This window comes from Triturus cristatus, chromosome 3_2 (genome assembly GCF_964204655.1).
Source record: "Triturus cristatus chromosome 3_2, aTriCri1.1, whole genome shotgun sequence".
Taxonomy (NCBI): domain Eukaryota; kingdom Metazoa; phylum Chordata; class Amphibia; order Caudata; family Salamandridae; genus Triturus; species Triturus cristatus.
The window spans coordinates 379,164,793-379,178,240 of NC_140584.1; the positions used below are offsets into that span (position 1 = coordinate 379,164,793).

Here is a 13,448-nt window from a genome sequence, read left to right on the forward strand (position 1 = left end):
AAGGCAGCGATTAGGATTTTAATAAATATTAAAACTTTCCTTCCATAAACTCCCTACTTTTCTTTCCTACCCTATTTGCGTAAATCCTCGCAAAGGTGAATTCCTGTTAGTGCAATAGTCTACTGCCAAGCAAGCTTTCAAACCACAAGCAATTTAAAGATATATGAAAAGTCTGGATCTAGGAAAACCAGAATACAGTTGTCAGGATACAATGCACTAAAGAGCAGGAAGCCCTGAGGAGCAAACGAGTGTGAGGTGTGCTTGAATAGGAAATGACTCCAACTTCCTGCAATGCTGTGTATAGATGTTTAAATATATGTGCCTTTTGGAAATGTAGTTGACCACTGCGAAGGCCTAAGTTCCTGTAACGCTCATTATATCTGCACATGATTGGGAAATGTGCTTTGGCACCTCTGGAGACCCAATAGTTTCTTGTTCTGAAACCTCCCTAAAAATGTTTCTTTTACAATGAAGGAAAACATTATGATAAATTTGTGCCAAAGCAACAAACACCATCAAATCAGGCAAAGCTATAGAAATGCAGAGATTAAAGTGCGCTTGCGAACCTTATGCTTGCAAGCAGTGACCGTGAGCTATTGACCCCATATGAACAGCATGCGAGGGCAGGGGGATGTGGTTCCTGACATTTTCTCAAATACTCGGAGCATTAGTGTTACCTATCTTGCATAGGACAGAGAGAAAGGAGAATTACAGAGACAGGGCAATAATCACACCATCCTAAAGCAAAGTAACTTGTGGCATGCAACACTTACAGTTCTCTTCAAATGCCAGCATGTATAACTTTACAATGCAAGCTCCTAGTCAGCAGGCTTACGTTGTTGGGCTCTTGTAAACCATAAATAACAATCAAATATGGGGACCTCTTTAATGCAATTTCAAACAAAAAACATTTCAATGTCCTCCTGTAAATAAACCTATTGAGGTTTGTTGAGCTGAGGTTACAGGATCTGTGAAAAATAACCCACTCTTCTCTAATGTGGAGCGGAAGCACACTGCACAGCTCAGCTCACCAGCAGGGAGTTTTCATTTCAGCAAAGCAATGCATAGAAAGGAAACAGGGTAAAGTCTAAAAAAGGTTATATTAACTGGTTCCATAGGGGACTTTCCTTCAGTTGGTCTTGTTTGTACCTTGGACAATAAACAAAAAAAGGAGAATGACCTCTGTTTTGCTGCCACCTTTGCTATGATTCTGTGATACTATGCCATGTTGTCGAATCAGTTTTAATAAAAAGATTTACAAAAAAAAAAAAGCAGAATGCAGTTTTAAAGGACATTGGTGTATTTTCTTTATCTGAAAAGAAAACAGACAAATGTTTAACAAACTGAAGCTGGCAAAACAGAAATCTATCTTGGAAACCTGTGGTCAATCAAGACATGGCCATACTAGCAGGTATTCGGCGTTTCATTAACACAGGAGTCCCCAGTCATTAGTAAGGCTCGACATGAAGACAAAGTCTTTTGAATGAAAAAGAGGATGTGTGCCAAACTAAAATAAACATTAGTTATTTTTTTTTATATCCTGCAAGGACACGTGTTAGCAAATTCCGAGGAGGCTAAGGAATGGTTTACTTGCAGACAACTATAAACAGGTTCCCGGTAGTCGCGCCACAACTACCATTACCACAAAGACAACCATAAGAAGGGGGCACACAAACCAACATGCTGTAAACCAAAACAGCTCCCTTAAACGAAGCCTTCGAGGCACAATAAACGGTAACCACGCTGTAAAGCCACCCTGTTTCTGAAGCAGGGTGGTTTTACAGCGTGGTTGCCGTTGATACAGGAATGAAAAGATAGTCATAATAACATAAGCCTCTTCCAAGCACCGCAGTGCTCCTTTCTCGTGATTATCAAGGGATCCGACAGAGGATGTAAAGCTTTACATCTACAGTAATCACATGACCCGCCTATCAACATAGTAAATCGTAACTGTATAGTAAAAAGCTTCAAGAAGGCGCCAAACAAAATGATTTGTGGTCATTATCATAACGTTCTAGACTAAAATGTACGTTTTGGATACAAAAGGTGAAAAAGCGGCTACTGAACGCAATGGACAACGTCGATTCGGATTTTATGAAAACGGTTGGGGACATTAGCATTAGAACTTAAAGATACTCATTTGCAACCACACGGTCCCTTATTTACACACCCGCCCGATAATCTCTTGTCACAAACGTCAACCATTTGAGCAAAAAGCTTATCTCATGCATTCATTGCAACTTATCCCCGTCATGTAGTAGTACTAGTAGTAGTATTTATTTTCAATCTCACGTACTGTATTGCACTAAGCAAGCAACTCAACTGCTCCTCCTTTCTTCCCGACTCCCGAGTAAGAAGCCCGTCTGGATGACGCTTGGATGTGCGTAAAGCTCAGTCTTGTTTCTCTGCCCAGCCCAGAGGGGGTAAAATCAGCAATGGAAAATCTTGTTGGCTCATCATGGTACTAGTTACTATAGCGCTTTACTGCCGGTGCGCAGTACTGTGTGCGCACCGATGCTCAACACGCCGGCGCCGCTCGCTGCCTGCGGCCTGTGGTGCTTTCACCCCTGGCCTTACTGCCCTCACAGACTACTCAGTCACTCAGTAGTAGTCAGAGCTTGAGCTTATTTTTTTGTGCTTGCTAGTCGCTGAGTAGTGGACATAACTATCTTAAGGAGGACTCAATCTCCTCGCAAGCTTTCCTACAGAAAGCATTTAAGACTGTTGCCGTCACGGCGCCAGGGCGGGCAGGCCATGTCCTAGTGTGTGTGCTGCATCACGTCACTGGTAGTCCCTGGCCTCCTGGCCTGCCTGGTCCTGCAGGCTCAGCCAGGCCAGGAGGAGGCCAGGGCCTACCAGTGATGTGACGCAGCACACACACACACATAGTCATCTTATCTGATAAGATTCATGGCCTGCCGTAATAATAACAGACAGGGCAGAACTGCTGTCAGCCAGCCACAACAATATCATTCACTTGCAAGTTGCAACAACAAATACATTTTTAAATTATATACATTGCATAAAAATATCGGCTTGTCATGTAGACTCGTACGTACGTACACGTACTCACTCACCACTACACTGTTGAGTGTGTGTAGCAGTACTGTCACGTGTGGTTTCTGGTGTGTCATCGTGGACTCCTCTATCCCTTTTCCCCTGAGCCGAGCAGTGGCCGAAGCCGAGTCAGAGTCACTGATTGACTGCGCTCAGCGGTCCCCAGGTTCAAACCGAATAAATAATGCGATGATGATGGCTGTGGCACGCATGCACTGCTCGCTCAGCAGCCAGTCAGCAGCAGCAGGGGGAGCACTTTGCTCTCTCTCACTCAGTTGCTCACACTCTGTCTTCTGTGTGCAATTGACATCACCAAGTACGACTACACACGCAGGGACGCCGGGGAGGTAGGGAGGGGAGCGCACCCGGAGCAGAGAGAGCGGGGCTGTCGTTGATGAGTCATGATGACTCTTGACCAGTCCACCAATCACTGCACGGCCTTACAATAAAGCCATGCAGTGATTCGTCATAATATGCCCCCATGCTCCTGGACATGCCCCGACTCTGCCCAGTGACTAAAGCAGCCAATCCAGGCGCTCCGCAGCTAAAGCAGCGCTTGGATTGGCCTGTGGCAGAAGACCTCGCTGCTCCTTAGGGGCCGAGGGGTCTGCGGCTTTGACCCACCCCCCTCCTCAATTGTTACAGTGAGAGTGGCAAGAGCAGTAAGACTGCGCATGTCAGACTGGCCAGGGAAAGGCACCCGGCCAACCCAACATGTGCATTTTTGCTGCAACGGCTCAGGAATGCCGCAAGCCAAGTTGCTCCAGCAACTCCCCCCCGTGAGTGACGTCACGCCCGCGGCTGAGTGACAGAGACAGCTGACTACTGCCGTGCCGCGGGCGGCTGAAATTGAACAACTCAGTAGTGCTGCTGCTGGTGGATCCTTGGGGGCAAAATAATCAGTGAGGCGACGCCCCAACACCCATACAAAGAAACCGCCACTGGTCTTCAAGCCTAAGTAGCCTTTCTGTGCATGACGTAACAAATGTTAAGCGTATATGCAACAGGGGCGTAACAAAGGCCCCTGCAGTGCAGGGGGGCCTGTCAACACCGTACCCTGGCCTGAGAGCTCCTGAGTGAGTCCAGAGGGGGTCCCCTCTATGTACTTTGCTTCGGGGGGGGCATCTTGTTTTGTTACGCCACTGATATGCAGACATAAATCTAGTACTGATGTGTCAGGTACTCCACAAATACTACTGCAGAGAATGCGAGTAGAGGAAGATGAAATTAAAAACATTATTTATATTTATGAGCCATGTTTTCAAATTCTTATAAAAACTTTAGAAAAATATATATATTTTTGTAATACTATTCATTTTTTTATCATGATGTGGAAGAAATATATATTGTTATCAAACCAGTGCAAAATAATTTTTTGTTTATTCCATAGAAACAATGTTCTGTTTAATTTGATGTGATTATTTTTTTGACTCACCTTACAAATAATGTGATGTAAAATGTGAACGACATGATCTGCCCTCAGCAGCACAAGGGACGTCCTGTTGGATTGAGTTTTCATGCTCTCGATTGGAGTCAGATTCTAATTCCAGACTGGGGAGACCCTCTCCTTATCGCTAAGTTATGTAGCATCAATCATGTAGCAATGCTTTTGCAGCAGATATCTGCCCAGTACTGTGGAGTTCCACTGCTTTTATACAGTTATATGTGCACTCACATCTGGCACTCAGGTTTAAATAGTGTCAGGAACCTAAGACGTAATGCATATGCACTGTCACCTAAAAATTCGCACAAACTTGCAATACCATGAGTAAGTTAGTTGTGCATTAAATATGTGTGGCTACAATCTTGAAAATCCTTACCAAGCAACAAACCATCACCAAAATCACCTTGAGGCAGCTGAATAAATATCCCACCGGGGTGTAACAATCATTCAATCAAAATAGCTTAATTTTGGCACAGAGACAAAAAAGCAGAATAAAACAATGGATAAAAATAGTACAATAAACAACTTCAGCAAAACATACAATAAAGGAGGCAGCCCATTAATCTAATTACTACTTCCACTGGATCCTGAGATAAAATGTGGTCTCTCTCTCATATAAAGGCACTTTGCTTAAATAAATAGTAAAATAATTATAAATACTGTGGGCCCGATTCACAGAACTAACTTAAGACAAAATCCTAAACTTACTACCATTTTGGTATTCACAGAAGGCACTTACTCATTTTGGTATTCACAGAAGTTAGTAGTCCTAACTTTAGGACTCCTAAATGCCTTCTGTGAATACCGAAAGCCTTAAAGTTAGGATTTTTCTCAGTTTAGGAGTAGTAAAGTTAGGACTCCTAACTTTAGGACTCCTAAATGCCTTCTGTGAATACCGAAAGTCTTAAAGTTAGGCTTTTTCTCAGTTTAGGAGTAGTAAAATGAGTAGTCCTAACTTTAGGACCACGAAATGCCTTCTGTGAATACCAAAAGTCCTAAAGTTAGGATTTTTCTCAGTTTAGGAGTAGTAAAGTTAGGACTCCTAACTTTACTACTCCTAAACTGAGAAAAATACTAACTTTAAGACTTTCGGTATTCACAGAAGGCATTTAGGAGTCCTAAAGTTAGGACTCCTAACTTCTGTGAATACCGAAATGAGTAAGTGCCTTCTGTGAATACCAAAATGGTAGTACATTTAGGATTTTGTCTTAAATTAGTTCTGTGAATCGGGCCCTTTGGTGTTACATATGAGTCAGGTGTGCTGCCAGGAAAATGAGCAACAAGGTCTTTTATGACATCCTCATGCACAACCTGGATATTGAGAAAGTGTTTATTTTTACGATTATGAAAAATAAACGCATTTGCAGAGGGTGCACATAGTACAATATGAGTTCCATCTACACATCCTATAACAATGGGAAATTGTGCAATACAATAAAAAAGAAGTTTGGTATGTTGTAAGTCCTGTTTAGATGCAGGAAAAATAACATAATTCATTTTAGACAGTATAACATCAAGACATCTTCCAAAAAGACATGGTAAAGCACTTTGTGACCCTTCCCCACTACTGCAATTACTCCCTGGTAGCTTCCCCATTCTAAAAGGTGTAGGGAGAGGAGTACTTGTCTCTGCAGTGTAATAGCCTTACCGCTGTCTTTTGATGTTTGTAGCAGAGTATCTAAATCTGCTATTATATCCAAAATAACCTGACTACCGAATTTTTCTTTGTCATAGATCTGCTCTTCTTTCAGTCCAAAAGGGTTACCCTTAATCTCCTGATTCCTACTCTTCCGTCGCATACTAGCCCACATCTTCTTCCTCGTTGCAAGAACATACAAACCACTATTGTAAAAGGGCCTGATGCATTTTGCTGTAGTTTATGTAGGCTGCACCTGACTACCACCTGATTTGAGTTTCTGGAACATTGCACATGTAAAAACTGCATTTTGAGACTAGTCGTAAATTGTGAATAGTTAATTCATACTAATAGCAATTTGCTATCAGTAAATTCCTAATAGCGATTCAGTATTTGGAGTTGCCAAATAGAGATTCCCTTCTCATTTGGATCGCAAAAAATATGATCCAAAAGCCTTCCATACATATGAAAAGGGCTCTCTGTATTCGCAAGACGGCCAAACTAGCGATTCGAACCATTTGCGAATGCATACAGCTTTCGTACATGTGGACCCAGATTCGGAACTCAAAAAAGAAAAGGATACAATACATAGAAAGTGGAGAAGGGCCAAAAGTAAAGATGGGAAGTGAGTAAATGAAGGGTGAGCAGAGGTTAATAGAAATTGAAACAGGGTCCAGCCTGGGAAGAGTAACAGGGGGAATGGGCCACGCTGGACACGTCCCCAGTTAAAAAGCTAAAGGAATGGCCCAACAACAGAAAGTGAGCTCTGCAGTCAAGGAAAACTTGATATCTTTGGCACAGGATGTGTCTGTTTAATATATGTCAGGTACAGAAATGGCAACATGGATTGACCCTATCTTCTTAAGCCATAAACATGTTAAAAGTAAGCAGATATACTGCTAAACAGATTCAGACATAGAAAGTAAAGTGAAAGTAAAATGAGAACAAAACGAAAGTTACCAAAAGAAGAAGAGAGAAGAAGAGGAAATGAAAGATAAGAAAGGAATAGAACCAGTCTGTTGAACGGTGGTGTGGACAAAAGATCATAAAACGTTGTGAGCTCTTCACGTTGGTAGGGGGCTGAGTAAAGGGGATAGCAGGGAAGGGGCTTTGGGGTTTGAAATAGGCCCTAGTGACTCGCTAATGGCACACAGGATGTAACAATGCTACATATACAAATCGAAATTAAGACACTCGAGCCCCGATGTATCAAAGGGGTCTATCCATTCTGTGCCTACGGGAAAAGGTGTTCATACATATGGCCCTTGGTGTTTTTTATTCGAATTTCACCTTGGTATAGGTTAAGGTGTTCACAGACCTGTTGTTCTGCAGCTGTGTGCAGACCTCCCGAAAAGCCTGTGAAATATACCACGAGAGAGGCGCGAGAAGAGCGCGGGGAGAAGCCGTAAATAATGGCTGGAGGCGATAATGAAGCCTGTGATACATTGAGGAAGAGATCATTACTGAGAACATGTGCAGATTGCAGTAAATGTCCACGTGGCGTAATGAACTCAATGTGCACATAATGAATGCACAGGGCTGGTAATGAATGCCTGTGTGTTGTGCTGATTACGAGAACGGTGGGGCCGAATGTTCTTGGACAGGCAATGAATATTGTCTCCCCCATCGTGATAGAGAGCGTGGTGTCCTGGTTGTAAATAACATCTCGTTAAGAGCAGAGCCTCGAATCTGATGCAGTCAGAATGGTTTCCAAGGAGCAGGAAGAAAAGCTCAGGAAAAGGTCTCTTTATTGGCTGAAAAGAACAAGTAGACCGATTTTTTAGGTCAGACCTCAGCCATGGCCGTTGCATGAAAGAGCGGTGGGCGGCGGCGCCAGCTGGGGGGGATTTCGAGAGGGGAATTATTTAATTTCCCCTCGTTGTCGTCTCTCAAAATCCTCCCCCAGCTGGCCCCACTGCCCCACCACTCTTACCTGCAGAGACCCTGGCTGTCAGGCCTAGAGTCAGGATAAGCTTTGTGCCAGGCACATGTTTTCCAACAAAAATCATAATAAATTATTAAAAATACACACACACACACACACATATATAAGGGGATTGCGGCATACTTCTATTAACGAACCACAACAGGCATCACCAACTGAAGGGAAAGAATTGTGAGGCTGACAAACCCACTACGAGGACTAGAATGCTCTATACTGCAGTCCATCGTGGCGCCCACTAGAGGGAAATCACCGGGAGATAAAATGAGCAAGTACCTGGTTCCAGTGCGTGTGTGCGGCCCCAAGATGCCTGAAGCTCCTCCTCTGAAGAAGGCCAAAGGTTGGTTGAAATGCATCAGGAGCAGCGGAGCTTTTACGTTTGTAAATACATTTTGAATGTCACCGCAATGTGTGCGACTCACTCTTTCCCCAAAGGAGAGGCTTTTTCATATATATATATATTATCTACTGGCGGTCGCCAGTAGATAGTTATAGTTAGGACCGAGTTCCCATAGGAAATCTGAAAATTCTATTTTGAATAACTTTGGCGCCGGTTGACTTATCTTTGTGAAATTTTCTAAACTAATGGGGCGCTCCGCTCAGCTCCTATCCTGAAATTCTCGGGGTGATTCGTCGAGCGGGTGCTGAGGAAAAAGGGGGGGTCCCAAAACGCATTTTCCCCATGCATTTTCCCATAGGACCTGTAGTCGAAGGTACAGCACGAACGGCTGAACAGAATTACTTGAAATTTGGCAAAGAGGTAGTCCTCAGGTCAGGCATGGGCCTTTTGCATATATGGTGTCAATCTGTTCAGTAGTTCCTGAGAAAATTGCAGTTAAAAGTACATAAATATCTATATGCGCGCACCGTGCGCGCACGGTGCTCGCACGGGGCGCGCACCAAATGTCCGCGAGCGTAATTCTGATTGGTGGTTAGATGTTAGTTGTTGGACCCGGCCCTTCTGGCAGGTTCACCCCCGAGACTTTTCGCTTTTTATTGATGACTTGGTTTGGTGATTTTTGGATTTCTGCGCACTTTACCGCTGTGTCCCGGGGTAAAGTGCGTGCGTGTTGTGAGGTTGGCCTGCCCTCCCATAGGAATGCCTGGGGAAATGTATGTGTCCTGGTAGTTCCTGATGCGTGGGGTGTGCAGGCCCGTGTTTGGTATGTGCGGACTCGTGTGAGTGAGTGCTGCGCGATGATGTGTGCAGCGTGCATGTACCTGGTGTGGAAGTGCCACTTCTAGAAGTGGGCACTTCAGTGTGCAGTCTGAAATGTGTGGCGTGTCTGGTGATTGGCTGGTGAGGTCAGGTGACGGACTAGGGAATTCCCCAGAGTCAGGAGGAGTCACCCAGTGGTGAATGGGGAGTTAGCATGTTGATGGCTGGGGAGGAGTGTACCTGGGTCCTGAATAGGACAGGGATTCCCCCACACAATGCTGGCGCCGGCCCCTGTGGTGCGTCTAATGACCCTAGCCCTGCCAGTGAATAGGGAGAGGGGCTGAGCAAAACAAAGTGCTCAGGAACCTGCTGGAACTGGTTCGCCCCTTCCCTGCACCTTAGACAAAGCCTTGTAATGTATAAAAAGGGGCTGTGTCCCCACAGAAGTTGTTCTCTTGCAGGATCCACTTGAGGGGGGGCCTGCTGCTGCTGGGCGCCAGGAGAGACCGCCACTGGGGACTGCCTCCCTGCTGGAGGGCCCTGTGAGCTGGCTCTGGGCCCAGCCTTTGCCCCCCTGCTCTCTGAAGGACCTTTTGGTTCTTGGACATTGCTATAGCGCCTGGGAGCGCTTCCTGGACTTTGGAGCGCTATGCACGCTGTTTCCCTGGGCTTGTTATCTTGATAGCGCTGGGAGCGCTTTTCTGAGCCTTGCAGCGCTGCGAGCGCTGGCTCACCTTATAGCGCTGTGAAGCGCTTTGATTCAGCTTGCGGGTGCCCACCCCGCTGATTTGCGTTTATATCGAGGGAGCTCACCCCTCTTATCGCCGGGAAGATCACCGCTGCAGCCCGGGCCGAGACCCAGGAAGTCAGGCAGCCTGCTTCAGACGTGGGCGGGACGTAAAGAGGAAGCGGACGGGAGCCTACCCCGCGCTCCTACCGCCGAACGAGGAAGTGACCGGGGCTCCCGTGAGCGGAGGGAAGCCCGCGTGGTTGCAGCCCAAGAGGAGTACCGAGGCATCCAGGCGGGAGCCCACCCCGCGCTGGACCCGGACGAGAGGAGTGCCGACGATTGCTGCCGGTGAGTGGGGGCTCTGGGGGACCAGGAGTCTTTAGGTCAGAGCGCGTGGACGCTCTACTCACCGAAGCGGCACCGCGTCCGTTACAGAGCCTGTAGGCTCCACCGTTGGGGACACTGAGGGTACCAGCGCCCGTGAGGCTCCCAAGTAGACGGGGGCATTACTTTAGAGTTGGTGCAGGGCGCGAGGTCGCTCCAACATAGGGGGCATTTCTCCAGCGATCGAGTGGCCCCAGATGGCAGCGGGCCACTCCCCCCTTGCCCACAGTAACGTTTAGGGCCCTGAAAGGCTCTTGGGGACATATTGATTTCAGAGCCGGCTGAGGCTCCAGCGAAGAGCGCAGGGAACGCTCCGACCTCGGGGGCATGTTGTTTCAGAGCCGTGGAGGCTCCCGGGGCATTGTTGGTTGAGCCCAGTGAGGCTCCAACGTTGTGCTGAGCCACGAAGGCTCTAGAGGGCATATTTTTGAGTGGACAGAGCCCAGAGGGGGCTCCAGAGGCATGCAGTGCCTGAAGTTCGTTCTCCAGCTGCCCAGCACTTAGTGGGCAGCTGCAACGTTTAGGGGGTGGCCTCTGTGTTCTAGCTTGCGCAGCTTGCGCAGCCGGGCCCTGAATACTCTGGACACCGAGCGTCCAAGCCTGGACAAGGCCAGTTGGCCTAGGGACTGCCACAGGTGGTGGCTCATGTGAGTTTTCACGCTAAGGTTCCTACTTGCACCGCTGAATGTATTTTTGGATGCATCATGTGTTTCCCTTACCTGCACCTCTGAATGTATTTCGATGCGTCATGTGCCTTGCTTTACACCTCTGAATGTGTTTTCATGCATCATGTGTTTTCCTTGCTTTACACCTCTGAATGTGTTTTCATGCATCATGTGTTTTCCTTCCTTACACCTCTGAATGTCTTATGCATCATGTGTTTTCGTTCCCTACACCTCTGAATGTTTTAGGCATCATGTGTAATGTGTGTTTACCCCTATAGGTATGGTGATACTTAGGTGGTTGTTTGTTTCCTACTAGTACAGGTGGTGCTAGTGAGGTCCTAGTTCCCTGCGCAGTATTCTCCTAAAAGTGGTTAGGGTTGCGTAGGTGATACTTTCTTGTCACCAGTAGTTACTGGTTGTGTGTTATATGTGTATTTTGTGCTACAGTAATTTTATATTCTAAAAGTGCTGGTTCTTGACAGTGGTCCATGCGGCCCTGTCCCCTGTATATATATATAATCCCTTGTAAATTCTGCCCGTGCCTGTTGGCACATTGTAAAGTGTGTGTTTTTATCTAATGTGTTGTGTATAATACAAAGGTTATTTTTATAGAATACCTTGTGTGGAGTTTCCTTTGTGGTGGGCCTTGGGTGTTGTTGCTGGGTGCGCGCGCAAACGCTTTACACATCGCCTCAGAGATAAGCCTGACTGCTCGTGCCAAGCTACCAAGGGGGTGAGCAGGGGTTATCTTTGGCGTGTAACTTCCTTGCCCTGACTAGAGTGGTGGTTTCTGCCTGGCTTTGGCGCACGCCTTAGCCAACCAGAAATCCCAGGTCTAACATTAGTCAACATTCCAATCGGTCGAAATCAGGAAGTGTCGGACGCCATTTTGTGTGTGACAGTGAAAAAGAAAGGTGGAGAACGTGAAAAGGGGGCAGGGTAGAGAGTTCCTGATCCCTTAGCCTTTGTCAGGGGGTCCCTGAAGGACCCCGAAGGGTGAAAAAAACATTTTATCTTTTTTCAAAAAATCGCGGTGTGTGCGCACAGTGCGCGCACCCCCCAGCCGCCATTTTGAGTTTTAGAGGCAGAAGAGAGCTAAAAACACAAGTGGAGAACGTGAAAAGGGGGCAGGGTAGAGAGTCCCTGACCCCCTAGGCCTTCTCAGGGGGACCATGAAAGATCCCTAAGGTCCCAAAAAAAAAACAATTTTTATAAATATTGCGCAAAAAATTCATTAAAAAAATAGAATTAAAAATCAAGTTTAAGTGTGTAGATGTTGGTTGGCTCTAAAAAAAGCCGTTGTGTTCATTGAGTGTTTTTTTGTACCTACAAGTAAGTACCGATGCAGAGTCCTAAAGTTCAAGAGGAAGACTCTGTTCCCTTCATCTGTGAAATGTACACCGTCTCCTCTATAAATGCCTTGCATGTTGTAACGCATGGTATATAGAACCCATACCATAGTCTCTGAGGAAAGCAGAAACAGACTTATTGACGTGCTTTTTTGCTTTCTCAATCTGCGGACAATATTGGTTGGACCAGTTCCACTTTTGCCTTTGGCATATATTAGAATATACAAAGGTAGTTTGTGGAAAAAGTGACATCAATTGCACAAAGGTGTCCTTAACAAGCATTTCCAGACCTACCCCAGTTAAAGTGCCTAGGTCATTTCCACCACAGTGCACAATTATAAGGTCAGGCTGTGGGAGATGTAGAAAGGATTTCACCAAAGGCATTAATTGGTGCCACTTTAACCCTCTCTGACCAATCCATTTAATGTCTACATTTGGCAAAGCAAGGTCTTTCACAATACCTCTTTTTTCCGCATACTTTTCACTCCAGTAGACATAGGTATGACCTACAATCCACACTGTGAACATCTTTCAAGGAGATCTGGATGCACTCAGAAGGTGTCTTTCAGTACACTGGCAATATGAAAAGAAAGATAGTTGTAAAATGGAGGCTTACATACTTTTTTTTTAATATAAAGAACTCATTGGCTGCTTCAGACCATTCAACACTAAAACTAGGCTGTATGTTGAAATTTTCAAAAGCGTGTTTTGTATTGGTTCAGAAAAATGTGTTCCCACAGAAGATTACTTTGGATATGCTGTTAGGTTTGAAAAGTCAAGCACTCTTGCTCTTTGGATTAGAAACATTGTGTGCTGTACTTCTGACCTCTCTGCTCACACCATTGTTCCATGATCTGTTGCTATGATAGCAGGCAAAAGTCATGTTGGGGGTAGGAATCATTTGGAAAGGGTTGAAATGTGCAACCAATAGAAATGTGTGTTTCCATTTAAAAAAAATGTGGGAAGCAATGTGATTTGAAGTTAACATGTATATGTGTGAAAAAAGAGAAGGAAATTTTGTGATTTAGTGGTTCTGGTGAGAGGAGTACAGCTCAGAGAATCTGGCTCTGATGATCTGCTGT

The 13,448-nt window shown here is 45.6% G+C and overlaps 1 long non-coding RNA gene across 1 annotated transcript in view; it reads right to left on the reverse strand.

Moving 5' to 3' along the window:
* LOC146857406 (uncharacterized) overlaps nt 1-13,448 on the reverse strand; it is a 333,949-nt gene that overhangs the window by 240,540 nt on the left and 79,961 nt on the right. The window lies entirely within an intron of this gene.